The 25179-nt window shown below is 44.5% G+C and overlaps 1 protein-coding gene across 4 annotated transcripts in view; it reads left to right on the forward strand.

The window, feature by feature from the left end:
• The window catches only part of npas3 (neuronal PAS domain protein 3), a 296737-nt gene that overhangs the window by 120320 nt on the left and 151238 nt on the right, over positions 1 to 25179 (forward strand). The gene's annotated exons all lie outside the window — the stretch shown is intronic.

Below are 25179 nucleotides of genomic sequence, written 5' to 3' on the forward strand. Positions count from 1 at the left end.
CTTTGTTGCCAAACTAATTAGTGTTGTAGAGCTTGGAGGCTTGCAGAGAGATTACGCCACACTGTGTGTGTGTGTGTGTGTGTGTGTGTGTGTGTGTGTGTGTGTGTGTGTGTGTGTGTGTGTGTGTGTGTGTGTGTGTGTGTGTGTGTGTGTGTGTGTGTGTGTGTGTGTGTAAAGCATCTTTTTGCTTCTCATCACAGCTCTTTTCCACCTCAGAAATCACATCTCCAACTTTATCGTGAATCACTGAATGGAGAATGGAGTTGATTTGGGAGTCGAGAACCCGTAAATAAATAAAAAATATTGATCAATACAAACAAGTATCAATCATTTAATTGATTAATTAGCTATTATTACAATTATTATTATTATTATTATTATTATTATTATTTATCCATTGATTTATTTATTTGTTTACTTATTTTTTATTGTTTTATTTTTTCATTTATTTATTATTATTAGTATTAATTAAGTAATTAATTTGTATTTATTTATTTTTTAATTAATTTTATTAATTACATAATTAATGTGATCCTTATTCACCCTCATTCTAAACCTTCATCCATTCAAATGGGTCCAATTCACTCAAACTGTGTGTGTGTGTGTGTGTGTGTGTGTGTGTGTGTGTGTGTGTGTGTGTGTGTGTGTGTGTGTGTGTGTGTGTGCGTGTGTGTCAGCCTCTTAACGAGCGACCGCTGCTAATTGGCTCGCTAATATTGAGCCGTTCCAGTCCAGCGGCGCTGAAGTGGGGAGGAGATAAGGACAGAGGAGATAAGGACAGAGGAGACGAGGAAGGGAGGAGGAGTCTTGAGGAGCGTCTTTCCTCGTGGTCATGTGACCTGCGCCATGTCCCATGATGCACCTGTCTTAGTGGAGCACTACCGTGTCGTAGCAACAGTGAGTGTACACACTTAAGTGTTTAAAAGACTAAGTGTAAGTACACAAGTGTAACACACTTAAGTACTCAAAAGACTAAGTACACAAGTGTAACACACTTAAGTACTCCAAAGTCTAAGTACACAAGTGTAACACACTTAAGTACTCCAAAGACTAAGTGTAAGTACACAAGTGTAACGCACTTAAGTATTTAAAAGACTAAGTGTAAGTACACAAGTGTTACACACTTAAGTATTTAAAAGACTAAGTGTAAGTACACAAGTGTAACACACTTAAGCACTCCAAAGTCTAAGTACACAAGTGCAACAAACTTAAGTACTCAAAAGACTAAGTGTAAGTACACAAGTTTTACACACTTAAGTATTCAAAAGACTAAGTGTAAGTACACAAGTGTAACACACTTAAGTACTGCAAAGTCTAAGTACACAAGTGTAACACTCTTAAGTACTCAAAAGACTAAGTGTAAGTACACAAGTGTTACACACTTATGTACTCAAAAGACTAAGTGTAAGTACACAAGTGTAACACACTTATTTAGTCAAAAGACTAAGTGTAAGTACACAAGTGTAACGCACTTATGTATTCAAAAGACTAAGTGTAAGTACACAAGTGTAACCCACTTAAGTACTGCAAAGTCTAAGTACACAAGTGTAACACGCTTAAGTACTCAAAAGACTAAGTGTAAGTACACAAGTGTAACACACTTAAGTACTCCAAAGTCTGAGTACACAAGTGTAACACACTTACGTACTCAAAAGACTAAGTGTAAGTACACAAGAGTTACACACTTATGTACTCAAAAGACTAAGTGCAAGTACACAAGTGTTACACACGTATGTATTCAAAAGACTAAGTGTAAGTACACAAGTGTAACCCACTTAAGTACTGCAAAGTCTAAGTACACAAGTGTAACACGCTTAAGTACTCAAAAGACTAAGTGTAAGTACACAAGTGTAACACACTTAAGTACTCCAAAGTCTAAGTATACAAGTGTAACACACTTAAGTACTCAAAAGACTAAGTGTAAGTACACAAGTGTAACGCACTTAAGTATTTAAAAGACTATGTGTAAGTACACAAGTGTAACACACTTAAGTACTCAAAAGACTAAGTGTAAGTACACAAGTGTAACACACTTAAGTATTTAAAAGACTAAGTGTAAGTACACAAGTGTTACACACTTATGTATTCAAAAGACTAAGTGTAAGTACACAAGTGTAACACACTTAAGTACTGCAAAGTCTAAGTACACAAGCGTAATACACTTAAGTACTCAAAAGACTAAGTGTAAGTACACAAGTGTAACATACTTAAGTACTCCAAAGTCTAAGTACACAAGTGTAACACACTTAAGTACTCAAAAGACTAAGTGTAAGTACACAAGTGTAATACACTTAAGTATTTAAAAGACTAACTGTAAGTACACAAGTGTTACACACTTATGTATTCAAAAGACTAAGTGTAAGTACACGAGTGTAACACACTTAAGTACTCAAAAGACTAAGTGCAAGTACACAAATGTAACTAAGGTATGTCCTTAAAGACTTAGTGTAAGTACACAAATGTAAACATTTATGTACTTAAGATACTAAGTGTAAGTACACAAGTGTAATGCACTTAAGTACTCAAAAGACTAAGTGTAAGTACACAATTGTTACACACGTATGTAGTCAAAAGACTAAGTGTAAGTACACAAGTTGTACACACTTGAGCACTCAATAGACTATGTGTAAGTACACAACTGTAACACACTTAAGTACTCAAAAGCAAGTACACAAGTGTAACAAAGTTATGCAATTAAATACTTAGTGTAAGTACACACGTGTAAAAACGTATGTAGTCAAAAGACTAAGTGTAAGTACACAAGTATAACAAAGTTATGTACTTAAAGACTTAGTGTAAGTACACAAGTGTGCACATTTATGTACTTAAGATACTAAGTGTAAGTACACAAGTGCACACATTTATGTACCTAAAAGACTACCGGTAAGTGTAAGTACACAAGTGTACACACTTATGTACTTAAAAGACTAAGTGTAAGTACACAAGTCAAACAAAGGTATGCACTTAAAGACTAAGTACGCAAGTGCACCAATGTTGTTACTGAAGTATGATCTGGTGAGAAAGTTGAAAGTGATGTTGCCACGGAGACAGGAGTCACATGACTCTAACGCGTGGCCTCATGTCGACGTCATTAGCTGCTAATGTTGATGAATGTTCATATTAGCGCACGTGAGCGCACACTCGTGCACTAATTGCCGCACGCTCGCCGGGCGTGGCGCAGATAGCGGCCCCTGCCGCCCCTGCCGCGAAGACAAGATGTCCCCCGGGCAGCCGCCAACGACGCCACTTCCCAATATCAATTAAAGCTGCACTAATTAGTGTGTTGACGAGCACAAATGACATCATAGCCCGCAGCAAACTTAATAATTAATCATATTTCTAGAATCATTTGCAGGACACTTCATTAGGTACACACGGTCTTCCCCTGCAGTCGGGGCTCCAGGTTTACCACCACAAGACAATCTAATCGTCAAAACTATTATAAACCAATCAAAACACCCCCATTGCATTGTGGGTCACCCCGCAGATCAGCTCCTCCAGATGGCGCCGGGGGGGGCGTCGTCCCGGTCCACCTCTCCCCCCTCTTATCTCCTCCCTGGAGTACCTCCACCTTGTCCTGCCCCGCCAAACGCCCCGCAGCAAACCTGCGGCGTGTTCGATTCCTCCGTTCCGCTGCGTCCTCCTCACCTTCAGCACTTGATTAGCGCCGCCACTTAGCCAGCCTTCTGAGGGGCGGGGCCTAATCCAAAGCGACACTCGTTCTCCCGTCGCCATGGAGACGGTTCACCTTCGGCTGCGGCTTACTTGATTGGTTCCAAAGTTTATTCTTTCGTTCTTCCAAAAGAACCCACGTGGCCCCAATGAGCGGGTGCCCAAAAGTATTCCCAAAGGGGTTACGGCCCCGGACTCGTTGGGTACATTTTAGGGCTTAGTCTGTTTTGGGTTCTTCCGGGTTCTTTAGGTGGAAGACGGTCCTTTTTTTAGGTACTCTGGGACTTTCAGGTCTGTTTGTGAATAGGAATAGGAATAGGAATACAGTCCCAAAAGAACCCAAGTGGTTTTAAATGATCAGTTGCCCAAAAGTATACCCAAAAGGACTCTGGCCCGGAGTCCTTGGGTACATTCTGGACCCTTTAGAGCACCAGCAATATCAGGGTTTTGTCTGTTATGGGGTTCTTTAGGTGGAAGACGGTCCTTTGTTTAGGTACTCTGAGACTTTCAGGTCTGTTTGTGAATAGGAATAGACCCCAATCACTCTAGGAACACTTCTGGCAAAATAAATGGCAAGGCCCTTTTTGCAATTGGCCCAAACCCTGCGAAAAACTGTTTTTTCATCAACCCAATCTGGTTTCTTAGGTATCTACGAGGTCTGAGTTGAACCCTTTTCCGTCCTAAGGGGCCTAATACAGTCCCAAAAAAACCCAAATGGTTTTAAATGATTGGTTGCCCAAAAGTATAGCCAAAATGACTCTGGCCCGGACTCCTTGGGTACATTCTGGACCCTTTAGAGCACCAGCAATATCAGGGTTTTGTCTGTTATGGGGTTCTTTAGGTGGAAGACGGTCCTTTGTTTAGGTACTCTGAGACTTTCAGGTCTGTTTGTGAATAGGAATAGACCCCAATCACTCTAGGAACACTTCTGGCAAAAAAAAGGGCCAGGCCCAATTGGCCCAAACCCTGCGAAAAACTGTTTTTTCATCAACCCAATCTGGTTTCTTAAGTATCTACGAGGTCTGAGTTGAACCCTTTTCCGTCCTAAGGGGCCTAATACAGTCCCAAAGGAACCCAAATGGTTTTAAATGATCGGTTGCCCAAAAGTATACTCAAAAGGACTCTGGCTAGGACTCCTTGGGTACATTCTGGTCCTTTTAGAGCACCAGCAATATCAGGGTTTTGTCTGTTATGGGGTCCTTCGGGTTCTTTAGGTGGAAGATGGTCCTTTGTTTAGGTACTCTGAGACTTTCAGGTCTGTTTGTGAATAGGAATAGACCCCAATCACTCTAGGAACACTTCTGGCCAAAAAAAGGGCCAGGCCCAATTGGCCCAAAAACTGTTTTTTCATCAACCCAATCTGGTTTCTTAGGTATCTACGAGGTCTGAGTTGAACCCTTTTCCATCCTAAGGGGCCTAATACAGTCCCAAAGGAACCAAAATGGTTTTAAATGATTGGTTGCCCAAAAGTATACCCAAAAGGACTCTGGCCCAGACTCCTTGGGTACATTCTGGACCCTTTAGAGCACCAGCAATATCAGGGTTTTGTCTGTTATGGGGTCCTTAGGGTTCTTTAGGTAGAAGACGGTCCTTTGTTTAGGTACTCTGAGACTTTCAGGTCTGTTTGTGAATAGGAAGAGACCCCAATCACTCTAGGAACACTTCTGGCAAAAAAAAGGGCCAGGCCCAATTGGCCCAAACCCTGCGAAAAACTGTTTTTTCATCAACCCAATCTGGTTTCTTAAGTATCTACGAGGTCTGAGTTGAACCCTTTTCCGTCCTAAGGGGCCTAATACAGTCCCAAAGGAACCCAAATGGTTTTAAATGATCGGTTGCCCAAAAGTATACTCAAAAGGACTCTGGCTAGGACTCCTTGGGTACATTCTGGTCCTTTTAGAGCACCAGCAATATCAGGGTTTTGTCTGTTATGGGGTCCTTCGGGTTCTTTAGGTGGAAGATGGTCCTTTGTTTAGGTACTCTGAGACTTTCAGGTCTGTTTGTGAATAGGAATAGACCCCAATCACTCTAGGAACACTTCTGGCCAAAAAAAGGGCCAGGCCCAATTGGCCCAAAAACTGTTTTTTCATCAACCCAATCTGGTTTCTTAGGTATCTACGAGGTCTGAGTTGAACCCTTTTCCATCCTAAGGGGCCTAATACAGTCCCAAAGGAACCAAAATGGTTTTAAATGATTGGTTGCCCAAAAGTATACCCAAAAGGACTCTGGCCCAGACTCCTTGGGTACATTCTGGACCCTTTAGAGCACCAGCAATATCAGGGTTTTGTCTGTTATGGGGTCCTTAGGGTTCTTTAGGTAGAAGACGGTCCTTTGTTTAGGTACTCTGAGACTTTCAGGTCTGTTTGTGAATAGGAATAGACCCCAATCACTCTAGGAACACTTCTGGCAAAAAAAAATGGCAAGGCCCTTTTTGCAATTGGCCCAAACCCTGCGAAAAACTGTTTTTTCATCAACCCAATCTGGTTTCTTAGGTATCTACGAGGTCTGAGTTGAACCCATTTCCGTCCTATGGGGCCTAATACAGTCCCAAAAGAACCCAAATGGTTTTAAATGATCAGTTGCCCAAACGTGTACCCAAAAGGACTCTGGCCCAGACTCCTTGGGTACATTCTGGACCCTTTAGAGCACCAGCAATATCAGGGTTTTGTCTGTTATGGGGTCCTTAGGGTTCTTTAGGTAGAAGACGGTCCTTTGTTTAGGTACTCTGAGACTTTCAGTTCTGTTTGTGAATAGGAATAGACCCCAATCACTCTAGGAACACTTCTGGCAAAAAAAAATGGCAAGGCCCTTTTTGCAATTGGCCCAAACCCTGCGAAAAACTGTTTTTTCATCAACCCAATCTGGTTTCTTAGGTACCTACGAGGTCTGAGTTGAACCCTTTTCCATCCTAAGGGGCTTAATACAGTCCCAAAGGAACCCAAATGGTTTTAAATGATCAGTTGCCCAAAAGTATACCCAAAAGGACTCTGGCCCGGACTCCTTGGGTACATTCTGGACCCTTTAGAGCACCAGCAATATCAGGGTTTTGTCTGTTATGGGGTCCTTCGGGTTCTTTAGGTGGAAGACGGTCCTTTGTTTAGGTACTCTGAGACTTTCAGGTCTGTTTGTGAATAGGAATAGACCCCAATCATTCTAAGAACACTTCTGGCAAAAAAAGGGCCAGGCCCAATTGGCCCAAACCCTGCGAAAAACTGTTTTTTCATCAACCCAATCTGGTTTCTTAGGTATCTACGAGGTCTGAGTTGAACCCTTTTCCGTCCTAAGGGGCCTAATACAGTCCCAAAGGAACCCAAGTGGTTTTAAATGATCAGTTGCCCAAAAGTATACCCAGAAGGACTCTGGCCCGGACTCCTTGGGTACATTCAGGACCCTTTAGAGCACCAGCAATATCAGGGTTTTGTCTGTTATGGGGTCCTTCGGGTTCTTTAGGTGGAAGACGGTCCTTGTTTTATGTACTCTGGGACTTTCAGGTCTGTTTGTGAATAGGAATAGACTCCAATCACTTTAGGAACACTTCTGGCACAATAAAAAAAGGGCCAGGCCATTTTTGCAATTGGCCCAAACCCTGCGAAAAACTGTTTTTTTTCATCAACCCAATCTGGTTTCTTAGGTATCTACGAGGTCTGAGTTGAACCCTTTTCCGTCCTAAGGGGCCTAAGACAGTCCCAAAAGAACCCAAGTGGTTTTAAATGACCGGTTGCCCAAAAGTATACCCAAAAGGACTCTGGCCCGGACTCCTTGGGTACATTCTGGACCCTTTAGAGCACCAGCAATATCAGGGTTTTGTCTGTTATGGGGTCCTTCGGGTTCTTTAGGTGGAAGACGGTCCTTTGTTTAGGTACTCTAGGACTTTCAGGTCTGTTTGTGAATAGGAATAGACCCCAATCACTCTAGGAACACTTCTGGCAAAAAAAATGGCAAGGCCCTTTTTGCAATTGGCCCAAACCCTGCGAAAAACTGATTTTTCATCAACCCAATCTGGTTTCTTAGGTATCTACGAGGTCTGAGTTGAACCCATTTCCGTCCTAAGGGGCCTAATACAGTCCCAAAAGAACCCAAATGGTTTTAAATGATCGGTTGCCCAAAAGTATACCCAAAAGGACTCTGGCCCGGACTCCTTGGGTACATTCTGGACCCTTTAGAGCACCAGCAATATCAGGGTTTTGTCTGTTATGGGGTCCTTCGGGTTCTTTAGGTGGAAGACGGTCCTTTGTTTAGGTACTCTGAGACTTCCAGGTCTGTTTGTGAATAGGAATAGACTCCAATCACTCTAGGAACACTTCTGGCACAATAAAAAAAGGGCCAGGCCATTTTTGCAATTGGCCCAAACCCTGCGAAAAACTGTTTTTTGCCCCAAATGCTCTATTGCAACACTTCTGGCAAAAGAAAAGTGCCAGACCCAGTTCCCCAAATCCTCAGAAAAACTAATCTTTCCATTAATATAATCCAGTTTGTTAAGTACCGGTATCTATAAAGTAAAAATGTAACCCTTTTTGGCACCGAGGGGTCCAAGAAAGTCCCAAAAGTACTCAAACACTCCTAATGAGCAGGTGCTCAAAGGTATACCTAAAAGGGCTCTGGCCTTGGACTCCTTAGGTAGATTCTAGACCCTTTAAAGGACCAGTACTTTCAGGGGTTAGTCTGTTTTGGGTTTTTTAGGTAGAAGATGATCCTTGTTGGGGTACTATGGTACCTTCAGGTTAGTTCCTGAGTAGGAATATGCTCCAAATACTCTAGGGACACTTCTGGCAAAAGAAAAGTGCCAGACCCAGTGCCCCAAACCCTCCGAAAAACTAATCTTTCCATTAACCTAATTCCGGTTTGTTAAGTATCTATAAAGTAAGAATTTGACCCTTTTGGCCCCAGGGGGTACAAGAAAGTCCCAAAAGTACCCAAACAGTCCCAATGAGCAGGTGCCCAAAGGTATACCTAAAAGGGCTCTGGCCTTGGACTCCTTAGGTAGATTCTAGACCCTTTAAAGGACCAGTACTTTCAGGGGTTAGTCTGTTTTGGGCTCCCTAGGTTTTTTAGGTAGAAGATGATCCTTGTTGGGGTACTATGGTACCTTCAGGTTAGTTCCTGAGTAGGAATATGCTCCAAATACTCTAGGGACACTTCTGGCAAAAGAAAAGTGCCAGACCCAGTGCCCCAAACCCTCCGAAAAACTAATCTTTCCATTAACCTAATTCCGGTTTGTTAAGTATCTATAAAGTAAGAATTTAACCCTCTTGGCCCCAGGGGGTCCAAGAAAGTCCCAAAAGTACCCAAACAGTCCCAATGAGCAGGTGCCCAAAAGTATACCCAAAAGTGCTCCAGCCCTAGACTTATTGGGTAGATTATGAAACCTTTAGAGAACCAGGAAGCTCCCTAGGTTCCTTAGGTGGAAGATGGTCCTTGTTGGGGTACTATGGGACATCCAGGTCAGTTCTTGAGTAGGAATATGCCCCAAATGCTCTATTGCAACACTTCTGGCAAAAGAAAAGTGCCAGACCCAGTGCCCCAAATCCTCAGAAAAACTAATCTTTCCATTAACCTAATCCAGTTTGTTAAGTATCTATAAAGTAAAAATGTAACCCTTTTTGGCACCGAGGGGTCCAAGAAAGTCCCAAAAGTACTCAAACAGTCCTAATGAGCAGGTGCTCAAAGGTATACCTAAAAGGGCTCTGGCCTTGGACTCCTTAGGTAGATTCTAGACCCTTTAAAGGACCACTACTTTCAGGGGTTAGTCTGTTTTGGGCTCCCTAGGTTTTTTAGGTAGAAGATGATCCTTGTTGGGGTACTATGGTACCTTCAGGTTAGTTCCTGAGTAGGAATATGCTCCAAATACTCTAGGGACACTTCTGGCAAAAGAAAAGTGCCAGACCCAGTGCCCCAAACCCTCCGAAAAACTAATCTTTCCATTAACCTAATTCCGGTTTGTTAAGTATCTATAAAGTAAGAATTTAACCCTTTTGGCCCCAGGGGGTCCAAGAAAGTCCCAAAAGTACCCAAACAGTCCCAATGAGCAGGTGCCCAAAGGTATACCTAAAAGGGCTCTGGCCTTGGACTCCTTAGGTAGATTCTAGACCCTTTAAAGGACCAGTACTTTCAGGGGTTAGTCTGTTTTGGGCTCCCTAGGTTTTTTAGGTAGAAGATGATCCTTGTTGGGGTACTATGGTACCTTCAGGTTAGTTCCTGAGTAGGAATATGCTCCAAATACTCTAGGGACACTTCTGGCAAAAGAAAAGTGCCAGACCCAGTGCCCCAAACCCTCCGAAAAACTAATCTTTCCATTAACCTAATTCCGGTTTGTTAAGTATCTATAAAGTAAGAATTTAACCCTTTTGGCCCCAGGGGGTCCAAGAAAGTCCCAAAAGTACCCAAACAGTCCCAATGAGCAGGTGCCCAAAAGTATACCCAAAAGTGCTCCAGCCCTAGACTTATTGGGTAGATTATGAAACCTTTAGAGAACCAGGAAGCTCCCTAGGTTCCTTAGGTGGAAGATGGTCCTTGTTGGGGTACTATGGGACATCCAGGTCAGTTCTTGAGTAGGAATATGCCCCAAATGCTCTATTGCAACACTTCTGGCAAAAGAAAAGTGCCAGACCCAGTGCCCCAAATCCTCAGAAAAACTAATCTTTCCATTAACCTAATCCAGTTTGTTAAGTATCTATAAAGTAAAAATGTAACCCTTTTTGGCACCGAGGGGTCCAAGAAAGTCCCAAAAGTACTCAAACAGTCCTAATGAGCAGGTGCTCAAAGGTATACCTAAAAGGGCTCTGGCCTTGGACTCCTTAGGTAGATTCTAGACCCTTTAAAGGACCACTACTTTCAGGGGTTAGTCTGTTTTGGGCTCCCTAGGTTTTTTAGGTAGAAGATGATCCTTGTTGGGGTACTATGGTACCTTCAGGTTAGTTCCTGAGTAGGAATATGCTCCAAATACTCTAGGGACACTTCTGGCAAAAGAAAAGTGCCAGACCCAGTGCCCCAAACCCTCCGAAAAACTAATCTTTCCATTAACCTAATTCCGGTTTGTTAAGTATCTATAAAGTAAGAATTGAACCCTTTTTGGCCCCAAGGGGTCCAAGAAAGTCCCAAAAGTACCCAAACAGTCCTAATGAGCAGGTGCTCAAAGGTATACCCAAAAGTGCTCCGGCCCTAGACTTATTGGGTAGATTATGAAACCTTTAGAGAACCAGGAAGCTCCCTAGGTTCCTTAGGTGGAAGATGGTCCTTGTTGGGGTACTATGGGACATCCAGGTCAGTTCTTGAGTAGGAATATGCCCCAAATGCTCTATTGCAACACTTCTGGCAAAAGAAAAGTGCCAGACCCAGTGCCCCAAATCCTCAGAAAAACGAATCTTTCCATTAACCTAATCCAGTTTGTTAAGTATCTATAAAGTAAAAATGTAACCCTTTTTGGCACCGAGGGGTCCAAGAAAGTCCCAAAAGTACTCAAACAGTCCTAATGAGCAGGTGCTCAAAGGTATACCTAAAAGGGCTCTGGCCTTGGACTCCTTAGGTAGATTCTAGACCCTTTAAAAGACCAGTACTTTCAGGGGTTAGTCTGTTTTGGGCTCCATAGGTTTTTTAGGTAGAAGATGATCCTTGTTGGGGTACTATGGTACCTTCAGGTTAGTTCCTGAGTAGGAATATGCTCCAAATACTCTAGGGACACTTCTGGCAAAAGAAAAGTGCCAGACCCAGAGCCCCAAACCCTCCGAAAAACTAATCTTTCCATTAACCTAATCCAGTTTGTTAAGTATCTATAAAGTAAAAATTTAACCCTTTTTGGCATCGAGGGGTCCAAGAAAGTCCCAAAAGTACTCAAACACTCCTAATGAGCAGGTGCTCAAAGGTATACCTAAAAGGGCTCTGGCCTTGGACTCCTTAGGTAGATTCTAGACCCTTTAAAGGACCAGTACTTTCAGGGGTTAGTCTGTTTTGGGCTCCCTAGGTTTTTAGGTAGAAGATGATCCTTGTTGGGGTACTATGGTACCTTCAGGTTAGTTCCTGAGTAGGAATATGCTCCAAATACTCTAGGGACACTTCTGGCAAAAGAAAAGTGCCAGACCCAGTGCCCCAAATCCTCAGAAAAACTAATCTTTCCATTGACCTAATCCAGTTTGTTAAGTATCTATAAAGTAAAAATGTAACCCTTTTTGGCACCGAGGGGTCCAAGAAAGTCCCAAAAGTACTCAAACAGTCCTAATGAGCAGGTGCTCAAAGGTATACCTAAAAGGGCTCTGGCTTTGGACTCCTTAGGTAGATTCTAGACCCTTTAAAGGACCAGTACTTTCAGGGGTTAGTCTGTTTTGGGCTCCCTAGGTTTTTTAGGTAGAAGATGATCCTTGTTGGGGTACTATGGTACCTTCAGGTTAGTTCCTGAGTAGGAATATGCTCCAAATACTCTAGGGACACTTCTGGCAAAAGAAAAGTGCCAGACCCAGTGGCCCAAACCCTCCGAAAAACTAATCTTTCCATTAACCTAATCCGGTTTGTTAAGTATCTATAAAGTAAGAATTGAACCCTTTTGGCCCCAGGGGGTCCAAGAAAGTCCCAAAAGTACCCAAACAGTCCCAATGAGCAGGTGCCCAAAAGTATACCCAAAAGTGCTCTGGCCCTAGACTTATTGGGTAGATTATGAAACCTTTAGAGAACCAGGAAGCTCCCTAGGTTCCTTAGGTGGAAGATGGTCCTTGTTGGGGTACTATGGGACATCCAGGTCAGTTCTTGAGTAGGAATATGCCCCAAATGCTCTATTGCAACACTTCTGGCAAAAGAAAAGTGCCAGACCCAGTGCCCCAAATCCTCAGAACAACTAATCTTTCCATTAACCTAATTCCGGTTTGTTAAGTATCTATAAAGTAAAAATGTAACCCTGTTTGGCACCGAGGGGTCCAAGAAAGTCCCAAAAGTACTCAAACACTCCTAATGAGCAGGTGCTCAAAGGTATACCTAAAAGGGCTCTGGCCTTGGACTCCTTAGGTAGATTCTAGACCCTTTAAAGGACCAGTACTTTCAGGGGTTAGTCTGTTTTGGGCTCCCTAGGTTTTTTAGGTAGAAGATGATCCTTGTTGGGGTACTATGGTACCTTCAGGCTAGTTCCTGAGTAGGAATATGTTACAAATACTCTAGGGACACTTCTGGCAAAAGAAAAGTGCCAGACCCAGTGCCCCAAACCCTCCGAAAAACTAATCTTTCCATTAACCTAATTCCGGTTTGTTAAGTATCTATAAAGTAAGAATTGAACCCTTTTTGGCCCCAAGGGGTCCAAGAAAGTCCCAAAAGTACTCAAACAGTCCTAATGAGCAGGTGCTCAAAGGTATACCTAAAAGGGCTCTGGCCTGGGACTCCTTAGGTAGATTCTAGACCCTTTAAAGAACCAGTACTTTCCATTAACCTAATCCGTTTTTTTAAGTATCTATGAAGTCCGAATTGAACCCTTTTTGGCTTTGAGGGGTCCAAGAAAGTCCCAAAAGAACAAATGAGCAAATGCCCAAAAGTATACCTAAAAGGTCTCCGCCCCCGGACTGCTTGGGTATGTTTCAGACCCTTTAGAGCACCAGCACTTTAAAGGGTTAGTCTGTTTTGGGCTCCCTAGGTTCTTTAGGTGGAATATGGTCCTTGTTGGGGTACTATTGGACGTCCAAGTCAGTTCTTGAGTAGAAATATGCCCCAAATGCTTAATAGGGACACTTTGGGAAAAGAAAATTGCCAGACCCAGTGCCCCAAACTCTTTCCAAAAACACATTTTTCAATTAACCTAATCTGGTTTGTTAAGTATCTATAAAGTCAGAATTGAACCCTTTTTGGCCCTGAGGGGTCCCAAAAAGTCCCAAAAGAACCCAAACAGCTCCAATGAGCGGGTACCCAAACTTATACCCAAAAAAGCTCCAGCCCCGGACCCTTTAAAGGACCAGTACTTTCAGGGGTTAGTCTGTTTTGGGCTCCCTAGATTTTTTAGGTAGAATATGATCCTTGTTGGGGTACTATGGTACCTTCAGGTTAGTTCCTGAGTAGGAATACGCTCCAAATACTCTAGGGACACTTCGGGCAAAAGAAAAGTGCCAGACCCAGTGCCCCAAACCCTCCGAAAAACTATTCTTTCCATTAACCTAATCTGGTTTGTTAAGTATCTATAAAGTAAGAATTTAACCCTTTTGGCCCCAGGGGGTCCAAGAAAGTCCCAAAAGTACCCAAACAGTCCCAATGAGCAGGTGCCCAAAAGTATACCCAAAAGTGCTCCGACCCTAGACTTATTGGGTAGATTATGAAACCTTTAGAGGACCAGGAAGCTCCCTAGGTTCCTTAGGTGGAAGATGGTCCTTGTTGGGGTTCTATGGGACCTCCAGGTCTGTTCCTGAGTAGGAATATTCCCCAATTACTCTCGGGACACTTGTGGCAACTTTTAAGGGGTAAGTCCATTTCGGGGTTCTCTTGGACCTTTGAGGAAAAGTTTTGTGGGGTTTTTTCCGGTAATAAACCGGCAGCTCACTTGCTCCAGTTTTCCCCTGAGATGAATTGTGGCTAAATATTATTTTCGGTTTTATCTGACGTAAACGCGATGGAACTTTCTCTGAAACAAACAGGAAGAACCTCAAACAAGTGGAATGTTTTTCTTCAAAAAGAGACAACGTTGCGTTCAGGGACTGAGTGACAGTGTCGGTACATTAGAGACCTGCAAACACTTTCATCATCAAATCGTTCTGCTCGTGTGAAAACAGGAACTAATTAAGCACTCAGGACTCGTTAGCGAGAGCGTGTGAAACTTGTCGCAACACCAGTTTGTTGTCTTCAGGATCCTGGTCAGATCTTGAAGTCTCTATTTTCTGTTGGCCCCTGTCCGACCCCTTCAAAGTACTCGCTGTAAGTAGACACTTGCAGAACGGGGCTCGGACTTTTAGGGACTGAGGACTATTCTTTGTGATGCCAAAAAGTCTCCGGCCTCAGACTCTGCCTAATAGGGTAATAGTTTTTTCGGACACCTTTTGGGACACCTTCATGTGCAGATGGGACTTTCCTTGACCCCATCCAAGGTTTAAAGGGGTGAAATTTGGACGTGGTATGTGCTTAGAAACCGAATTAGGGTTAGGGTAGAGTGGTTACTGTTTCTAGTCTGGTTGAACAGATTGGAACATTTGAGTACACACAGATAGGTCAAAGTTTATTTAGTACAGAGTTTTCTATTTTATATTGGCCCTTGCTAATGGAAAGACTTCCTCGGATGGTTGGGACACTTATAGAGAATGCGGTCTGGACTTTTAAGACTACTTTTCCACCAGCGAGATGCAGATGGCTCCTGTGATCCATCCATCCATCCATCTTCTTCCGCTTATCCGAGGTCGGGTCGCGGGGGCAGCAGCCTAAGCAGGGAAGCCCAGACTTCCCTCTCCCCAGCCACTTCGTCCAGCTCTTCCTGTGGGACCCCGAGGCGTTCCCAGGCCAGCCGAGAGACATAGTCTTCCCAACGTGTCCTGGGTCTTCCCCGCGGCCTCCTACCGGTCGGACGTGCCCTAAACACCTCCCTAGGGAGGCGTTCGGGTGGCATCCTGACCAGATGCCCGAACCACCTCATCTGGCTCCTCTCGATGTGGAGGAGCAGCGGCTTTACTTTGAGCTCCCCCCGGATGACAGAGCTTCTCACCCTATCTCTAAGGGAGAGCCCCGCCACCCGGCGGAGGAAACTCATTTCGGCCGCTTGTACCCGTGATCTTGTCCTTTCGGTCATAACCCAAAGCTCATGACCATAGGTGAGGATGGGAACGTAGATCGACCGGTAAATTGAGAGCTTTGCCTTCCGGCTCAGCTCCTTCTTCACCACAACGGATCGATACAGCGTCCGCATTACTGAAGACGCCGCACCGATCCGCCTGTCAATCTCACGATCCACTTTTCCCTCACTCGTGAACAAGACTCCGAGGTACTTGAACTCCTCCACTTGGGGCAAGATCTCCTCCCCAACCCGGAGATGGCACTCCACCCTTTTCCGGGCGAGAACCATGGACTCGGACTTGGAGGTGCTGATTCTCATCCCAGTCGCTTCACACTCTGCTGCGAACCGATCCAGTGAGAGCTGAAGATCCTGGCCAGATGAAGCCATCAGGACCACATCATCTGCAAAAAGCAGAGACCTAATCCTGCAGCCACCAAACCAGATCCCCTCAACGCCTTGACTGCGCCTAGAAATTCTGTCCATAAAAGTTATGAACAGAATCGGTGACAAAGGGCAGCCTTGGCGGAGTCCAACCCTCACTGGAAACGTGTCCGACTTACTACCGGCAATGCGGACCAAGCTCTGGCACTGATCATACAGGGAGCGGACTGCCACAATCAGACAGTCCGATACCCCGTACTCTCTGAGCACTCCCCACAGGACTTCCCGAGGGACACGGTCGAATGCCTTCTCCAAGTCCACAAAACACATGTAGACTGGTTGGGCAAACTCCCATGCACCCTCAAGGACCCTGCGGAGAGTATAGAGCTGGTCCACAGTTCCACGACCAGGACGAAAACCACACTGTTCCTCCTGAATCCGAGGTTCGACTATCCGGGGTAGCCTCCTCTCCAGTACACCTGAATAGACCTTACCGGGAAGGCTGAGGAGTGTGATCCCACGATAGTTAGAACACACCCTCCGGTTCCCCTTCTTAAAGAGAGGAACCACCACCCCGGTCTGCCAATCCAGTGGCACTGCCCCCGATGTCCACGCGATGCTGCAGAGTCTTGTCAACCAAGACAGCCCCACAGCATCCAGAGCCTTAAGGAACTCCGGGCGGATCTCATCTACCCCCGGGGCCTTGCCACCGAGGAGCTTTTTAACTACCTCAGCAACCTCAGCCCCAGAAATAGGAGAACCCATCACAGACTCCCCAGGCACTGCTTCCTCATAGGAAGACGTGTTGGTGGGATTGAGGAGGTCTTCGAAGTATTCCCTCCACCGATCCACAACATCCGCAGTCGAGGTCAGCAGAACACCATCCTCGCCATACACGGTGTTGATAGTGCACTGCTTCCCCTTCCTGAGGCGGCGGATGGTGGCTCCTGTGATAGTGTTCCTTAACCTGGACCCTCTGTGCTCAGCCAAGCATTCATAAGTGATGAACTGTGATCCCTGTCTGGCCAAACAAAATCTTGGTCCCCTGAAGGTCCTAGGTTCTTTCAAAAGGGCCTTCACCCCCCATAAAGGTATCTTGCTCTGCCAAGTAAGACTGAAACTTAAAGGAACTAATCCCTAAATGTCTCTGATACTTATAAACCGGGGTTAGGGTTAGGGCAGAGTGGGTCCTGCAAGGTGAAGTGGTCGTTGTAAGTAAGGGGAACTCTTTCTCGGTGGTTTGGTACACTGGTTCAGACTTCTAATATAACTTTTTCCCACCAGCGAGGTGCAGATGTGATAGTGTTTCTTAACTTGGACCCTCTGTGCTCAGCCAAGCATTCATAAGTGATGAACTGTGATCCCTGTCTGGCCAAACAAAACCTTGGTCCCCTAAAGGAACCGGGTTCTTTCAAAAGGGCCATCATCCCCATAATAGTATCATGCTCCGCCAAGTATGACTGAACCTTAAAAGCCTTGGCTTGCCCCAAAATGAACTAATCCCTAAATGTGTCCGTGGCCCCAGAACAACATGTGCCCAAATGGAAAGTGGGCAGGGCCATTGCTTTCCAACCCATTTCAGACTTTCTGGGACACCTCATTGTGCTAATGGGACTTCCCTGAACCCTCAAAGGTTTAAATGGGTGCGATTTGGACCTGGTAGATACTTATAAACCGGGGTTAGGGTTAGAGCCGAGTGGGTCCTGCAAGGTAAAGCGCTCGTTGTAAGTAAGGTGAACTCTTTCTCAATGGTCTGGGACACTTAAAGAAGGGGGTTCAGACTTTTAATAGAACTTTTTTCCACTAGCGAGATGCAGATGTGATAGTGTTTCTTCACCTGGCTCCTCTGTACTCAGCCAAGCATTCATAGGTGATGAACTGTGATCCCTGTCTGGCCAAACAAAACCTTGGTCCTCTAAAGGAACCGGGTTCCTTCAAAAGGGCCATCATCCCCATAAAGGTATCATGCTCCGCCAAGTAGGACTGAATCTTAAAGGCCTTGGGTTGCCCCAAAATGAAGTAATCCCTAAATGTGTCCGTGGCCCCAGAAGGTCCGACATGTGCCCAAATAGAAAGTGGGCAGGGCCATTCTTTTCGACCCATTTCGGACTTTCTGGGACACCTCCCTGTGCTAATGGGACTTCCCTGACACCTCAAACGTTTAAATGGGTGCGATTTGGACCTGGTAGATACTTATAAACCGGGGTTAAGGTTAGAGCAGAGTGGGTCCTGCAAGGTAAAGCGCTCGTTGTATGTAAGGGGAACTCTTTCTCAATGGTCCGGGACACTTAAAGAAGGGGGTTCAGACTTCTAATATAACTTTTTTCCACCAGCGAGGTGCAGATGTGATAGTGTTTCTTCACCTGGCTCCTCTGTACTCAGCCAAGCATTCATAGGTGATGAACTGTGATCCCTGTCTGGCCTAACAAAACCTTGGTCCCCTAAAGGAACCGGGTTCTTTCAAAAGGGCCATCATCCCCATAAAGGTATCATGCTCCGCCAAGTAGGACTGAACCTTAAAAGCCTTGGCTTTCCCCAAAATGAACTAATCCCTGAATGTGTCCGTTGCCCCAGAACAACATGTGCCCAAATAGAAAGTGGGCAGGGCCATTGCTTTCCAACCCATTTTGGACTTTCTGGGACACCTCCCTGTGCTAATGGGACTTCCCTGAACCCTCAAAGGTTTAAATGGGTGCGATTTGGACCTGGTAGATACTTAAACCGGGGTTAGGGTTAGAGCCGAGTGGGTCCTGCAAGGTAAAGCGCTCGTTTGTAAGGAAGGGGAACTCTTTCTCAATGGTCTGGGACACTTAAAGAAGGGGGTTCAGACTTTTAATAGAACTTTTTTCCACTAGCGAGATGCAGATGTGATAGTGTTTCTTCACCTTGCTCCTCTGTACTCAGCCAAGCATTCAAAGGTTATGCACTGTGATCCCTGTCTGGCCAAACAAAACCTTGGTCCCCTAAAGGAACCGTGTTCCTTCAAAAGGGCCATCATCCCCATAAAGGTATCATGCTCCGCCAAGTAGGACTGAACCTTAAAAGCCTTGGCTTGCCCCAAAATGAACTAATCCCTAAATGTGTCTGTGGCCCCAGAACAACATGTGCCCAAATAGAAAGTGGGCAGGGCCATTCTTTTCGACCCATTTCGGACCTTCTGGGACACCTCCCTGTGCTAATGGGACTTCCCTGAACCCTCAAAGATTTGAATGGGTGCGATTTGGACCTGGTAGATACTTATAAACCGGGGTTAGGGTTAGAGCAGAGTGGGTCCTGCAAGGTAAAGCGCTCGTTGTAAGTAAGGTGAACTCTTTCTCGGTGGTTTGGGACACTTAAAGAATAATATAACTTTTTTCCACCAGCGAGGTGCAGATGTGATAGTGTTTCTTCACCTGGCTCCTCTGTACTTAGCCAAGCATTCATAGGTGATGAACCATGATCCCTGTCTGGCCAAACAAAACCTTGGTCCCCTAAAGGAACCGGGTTCTTTCAAAAGGGCCATCATCCCCATAATGGTATCATGCTCCGCCAAGTATGACTGAACCTTAAAAGCCTTGGCTTGCCCCAAAATTAACTAATCCCTAAATGTGTCCGTGGCCCCAGAAGGTCCGACATGTGCCCAAATAGAAAGTGGGCAGGGCCATTCTTTTCGACCCATTTCGGACTTTCTGGGACACCTCCATGTGCTAATGGGACTTCCCTGAACCCTCAAAGGTTTATATGGGGGTGATTTGGACCTGGTAGATACTTATAAACCGGGGTTAGGGTTAGAGCAGAGTGGGTCCTGCAAGGTAAAGCGCTCGTTGTAAGTAAGGGGAACTCTTTCTCAATGGTCTGGGACACTTAAAGAAAGGGGTTCAGACTTTTAATATAACTTTTTTCCACCAGCGAGGTGCAGATGTGATAGTGTTTCTTCACCTGGCTCCTCTGTGCTCAGCCAAGCATTCATAGGTGATGATCCGTGATCCCTGTCTGGCCAAACAAAACCTTGGTACCCTAAAGGAACCGGGTTTTTTCAAAAGGGCCATCATCCCCATAAAAGTATCATGCTCCGCCAAGTAGGACTGAACCTTAAAGGCCTTGGGTTGCCCCAAAATAAACTAATCCCTGAATGTGTCCGTGGCCCCAGATGGTCCGACATGTGCCCAAATAGAAAGTGGGCAGGGCCATTCTTTTCGACCCATTTCGGACCTTCTGGGACACCTCATTGTGCTAATGGGACTTCCCTGAACCTTCAAAGGTTTAAATGGGTGCGATTTGGACCTGGTAGATACTTATAAACCGGGGTTAGGGTTAGAGCAGAGTGGGTCCTGCAAGGTAAAGCGCTCGTTGTAAGGAAGGGGAACTCTTTCTCAATGGTCTGGGACACTTAAAGAAGGGGGTTCAGACTTTTAATAGAACTTTTTTCCACTAGCGAGATGCAGATGTGATAGTGTTTCTTCACCTGGCTCCTCTGTACTCAGCCAAGCATTCATAGGTGATGAACCATGATCCCTGTCTGGCCAAACAAAACCTTGGTCCCCTAAAGGAACCGGGTTCCTTCAAAAGGGTCTTCACCCCCATAAAGGTATCATGCTCCGCCAAGTAGGACTGAACCTTAAAGGCCTTGGGTTGCCCCAAAATGAACTAATCCCTAAATGTGTCCGTGGCCCCAGAAGGTCCGACATGTGCCCAAATAGAAAGTGGGCAGGGCCATTCTTTTCGACCCATTTCGGACTTTCTGGGACACATCCCTCTGCTAATGGGACTTCCCTGACACCTCAAAGGTTTAAATGGGTGCGATTTGGACCTGGTAGATACTTATAAACCGGGGTTAGGGTTAGAGCAGAGTGGGTCCTGCAAGGGAAAGCGCTCGTTGTAAGTAAGGTGAACTCTTTTTCGGTGGTTTGGGACACTTCAAGAATAATATAACTTTTTTCCACCAGCGAGATGTGATAGTGTTTCTTCACCTGGCTCCTCTGTACTCAGCCAAGCATTCATAGGTTATGCACTGTGATCCCTGTCTGGCCAAACAAAACCTTGGTCCCCTAAAGGAACCGGGTTCTTTCAAAAGGGCCATCATCCCCCTAAAAGTATCATGCTCTGCCAAGTAGGACTGAACCTTAAAAGCCTTGGCTCGCCCCAAAATGAACTAATCCCTGAATGTACCCGTGGCCCCAGAAGGTCCGACGTGCCCAAATAGAAAGTGGGCAAAGCCATTCTTTTCGACCCATTTCGGACTTTCTGGGACACCTCCCTGTGCTAATGGGACTTCCCTGAACCCTCTAAGGTTTAAATGGGTGCGATTTGGACCTGGTAGATACTTATAAACCGGGGTTAGTGTTAGAGCCGAGTGGGTCCTGCAAGGTAAAGCGCTCGTTGTAAGTAAGGTGAACTCTTTCTCGGTGGTTTGGGACACTTAAAGAATAATATAACTTTTTTCCACCAGCGACGTGCAGATGTGATAGTGTTTCTTCACCTGGCTCCTCTGTACTCAGCCAAGCATTAATAGGTGATGAACCGGTCCGGGACCAGGTTCCTTCAAAAGAGCCTTCACCCCCATAAGGGTATCACGCTCCGCCTAGTAGGACTGAACCCTAAAACAGACTCATCCCACTGTGCCCATATAGGACACTGGCGGGAAGATTGTTCGGTCCCTTCCGGACCTTTTAGGACCCCCTCCATGTTTTCATGGACGCCCTCCAGGGTATGAATGTAAAGGTAGGAACCCGGTCAGGGTTAGGGCTGGTCAAATACCACCAGCTCCGGGCCGCTCCTCAGTTGAGTTGCCGTCTTCTCGCCGCCCTCGGTCTCCTCCTGGATAGAAACTTTGAATACAGGAACCAGGAATGGTTTTAATCCTACTTGGGTATCCGGTGGGTGTGGCTTCCAAGGAAGGCGGGGCTTAGCTGGCCTCAGCGTGAGTGTTGACTGTAAATCTACCCGGCGACGGTGTGCCCCGTCACATGACGGATGCTCCCGGTCAGGCTTAGGGCTGGTCAAATACCACCAGCTGCGGGCCGCTCCTCAGTTGAGTTGCCGTCTTCTCGCCGCCCTCGGTCTCCTCCTGGATAGAAACTTTGAATACAGGAACCAGGAATGGTTTTAATCCTACTTGGGTGTCCGGTGGGTGTGGCTTCCGAGGAAGGCGGGGCTTAGCTGGCCTCAGCGTGAGTGTGGACTGTAAATCTACCCGGCGACGGTGTGCCCCGTCACATGACGGATGCTCCCGGTCAGGGTTAGGGCTGGACAAATACCACCAGCTCCGGGCCGCTCCTCAGTTGAGTTGCCGTCTTCTCGCCGCCCTCGGTCTCCTCCTGGATAGAAACTTTGAATACAGGAACCAGGAATGGTTTTAATCCTACTTGGGTGTCCGGTGGGTGTGGCTTCCGATGAAGGCGGGGCTTATCTGGCCTCAGCGTGAGTGTGGACTGTAAATCTACCCGGCGACGGTGTGCCCCGTCACATGACGGATGCTCCCTCGGACCTCCGGTTGACCTGCAAGTTAAACGGCGACACCCTCCCGACCTTCCCAGCATGCTTTGTGCCGACACACACACATTAAAAGACACACACACACACATTAAAACACACATATTTCCTCTGACAAGCTCTTTAAAAAACCATCGACCCACCTCACTGAACTTTACGACGCGCACAGACACGCGCAGACGAGCTCTTTAAAACGCCATCAAGTCACCCGGTCGGACTTTACGACGTGGTTTCATCTCATGTTTTTAACGCACACACACACACACACACACACACACACACACACACACACACACACACACTGATCACGACAAGTGTTGCGCTACCAACTCAGCCGCAACCTGATAAATATGTCTGCTCGAGTCAAGGTCAAACACACCTACTCCTGCATGTCCAAACACCCGCACACACACCCGTACACACACCCGTACACACACACACCGGCCGTTACTCAACATGACGCGTCTCAAGTTGATGCAACGAAAAAAACACGACAATAAATCAACTTTAGCAAGGAGCGGCTGAAAGTGAAACCTTGTTACCGTAAGGTCTGCACTAAAGTCTCACCGGCTTTCTCCGAGAAATGGGAAAGGGTAACCAAGACGCAAAGTTCCAGAACCTGGTTATATCCCGCGTTCGTGGCGAGACACGGTTTAATTACGTTGCTAACATGCTAACCCTAACCCTAACCCATTTTGTTATGTGACTATCTTGCTAACATGCTAACATATTACCTTGAGCTAAATGTACAGGTATACACATCAGAGCCAAATATGTTGTTAATTGATACCTGTTAACTGTTAGCATTGTAGCTAATTTTGCATCCGTTCACCTCAGAGTCAATACTTTACATATAACGTTAGCATGCTAACATTACCTTATTTTTGCAGAGATACACTTGACAGTCATATATTTTGTTACTTTTGTAACATTCCATCTTGCCAACATGCCAACTTTAACAGGCTAACGGTTAGCATTGTAACTTTGTAGCTAATTTTGCATGTATTCAACTCAAAGTTTAAAAAAAAATGATACTTCATACATGATGTTAGCATGTAAATGTTTATTTTATTAATTGACTCTTATTTTGCTACAATGCTAACGTTATCAGGCTAATTGTGTGAATGTTAACATTTTAGCTACTTTGTCAGGTATTTACCTCAAAGTAAAATATTCTGATACTTCACTTATACTGTTCGCACGCTAACATGCTAACGTTAACTTTTTATAGTCATATGTTTTGTCATGTGACTATCTTGCTAACATGCTAACATATTACCTTGAGCTAAATGTACAGGTATACACATCAGAGCCAAGTATTTTGTTATTTGATACATGTTAACTGTTAGCATTGTAGCTAATTTTGTATCCGTTCACCTCAGAGTCAAACATTCTGATACTTTACATATAATGTTAGCATGCTAACATTACCTTATTTTTGCAGAGATACACTTGACAGTCATATATTTTGTTACTTTTGTAACATTCCATCTTGCCAACATGCCAACTTTAACAGGCCAACGGTTAGCATTGTAACTTTGTCGCTAATTTTGCATGTATTCAACTCAAAATAAAAATAAAAAGATACTTCATACATGATGTTAGCATGTTAACATGCTGTTTCAGTAAATATTTATTTTATTAATTGACTCTATTTTGCTACAATGCTAACGTTATCAGGCTAATTGTGTGAATTTTAACATTTTAGCTTCTTTGTCAGGTATTTACCTCAAAGTAAAATATTCTGATACTTCACTTATACTGTTTGCACGCTAACATGCTAACGTTAACTTTTTATACAGAGATACAGTCATATGTTTTGTCATGTGACTATCTTGCTAACATGCTAACATATTACCTTGAGCTAAATGTACAGGTATACACATCACAGCCAAGTATTTTGTTATTTGATACATGTTAACTGTTAGCATTGTAGCTAATTTTGCATCCGTTCATCTCAGAGTCAAACATTCTGATACTTTACGTATAATGTTAGCATGCTAACTTTACCATATTTTTGCAGAGATACACTTGACAGGCATATATTGTGTTACTTTTGTTATTTCATTCCATCTTGCTAACATGCTAACTTTAACAGGCTAATGGGTAGCATCGTAACTTTGTAGCTAATTTTGCATGTATTCAACTCAAAGTAAAAAAAAAAAGATACTTCATACATGATGTTAGCATGTTATCAGTAAATGTTTATTTTTTTAATTGACTCTATTTTGCTACAATGCTAGCGTTATCGGGCTAATTGTGTGAATTTTAACATTTTAGCTACTTTGTCAGGTATTTACCTCAAAGTAAAATATTCTGATACTTCACTTATACTGTTCGCACGCTAACATGCTAACGTTAACTTTTTATACAGAGCTAACATGCCAACTTTAACAGGCTAACGGTTAGCATTGTAACTTTGTCGCTAATTTTGCATGTATTCAACTCAAAGTAGAAACAATTATACTTCATACATGCCAGCTTTTTCGCAAATTGTGCGGGCAATCGCCCCAGCGTCAAGTATTCTGTAAACTTCATTTATGTTGTTAGCATGCTAACATGCTATTGTTAACTAGCAACCACGTGTTTTGTTACTTGTCTTCATCTTTCTAACATGCTAACCATAGCAATTTTACAAGTATGCACCTCGGAGTCAAATATTTTGTGACTTCGCACATGCTAACTGTTAGCATGTCAACATGCTAACGTAACCAGGCTGGCTTTTTAGGGCGAGGGTTAGGGTTAACATGTTGGCTTGCTAGTTTCGCAGGTGTGGAATTAATAATAATAATAATAATAATAGATTTTATTTTTAAAAAGCACTTTACATTGAGTAAATAACGTCAAAGTGTATTAAAAAAAAATAAAAAAAAATAAAAACTAGAACAGCCAAATAGGTAGAACTAGTATGCATACATCTAAAAAAAGGCTTTTCTAAAAAG

Source organism: Nerophis lumbriciformis, linkage group LG26, assembly GCF_033978685.3.
Source record: "Nerophis lumbriciformis linkage group LG26, RoL_Nlum_v2.1, whole genome shotgun sequence".
NCBI lineage: Eukaryota > Metazoa > Chordata > Actinopteri > Syngnathiformes > Syngnathidae > Nerophis > Nerophis lumbriciformis.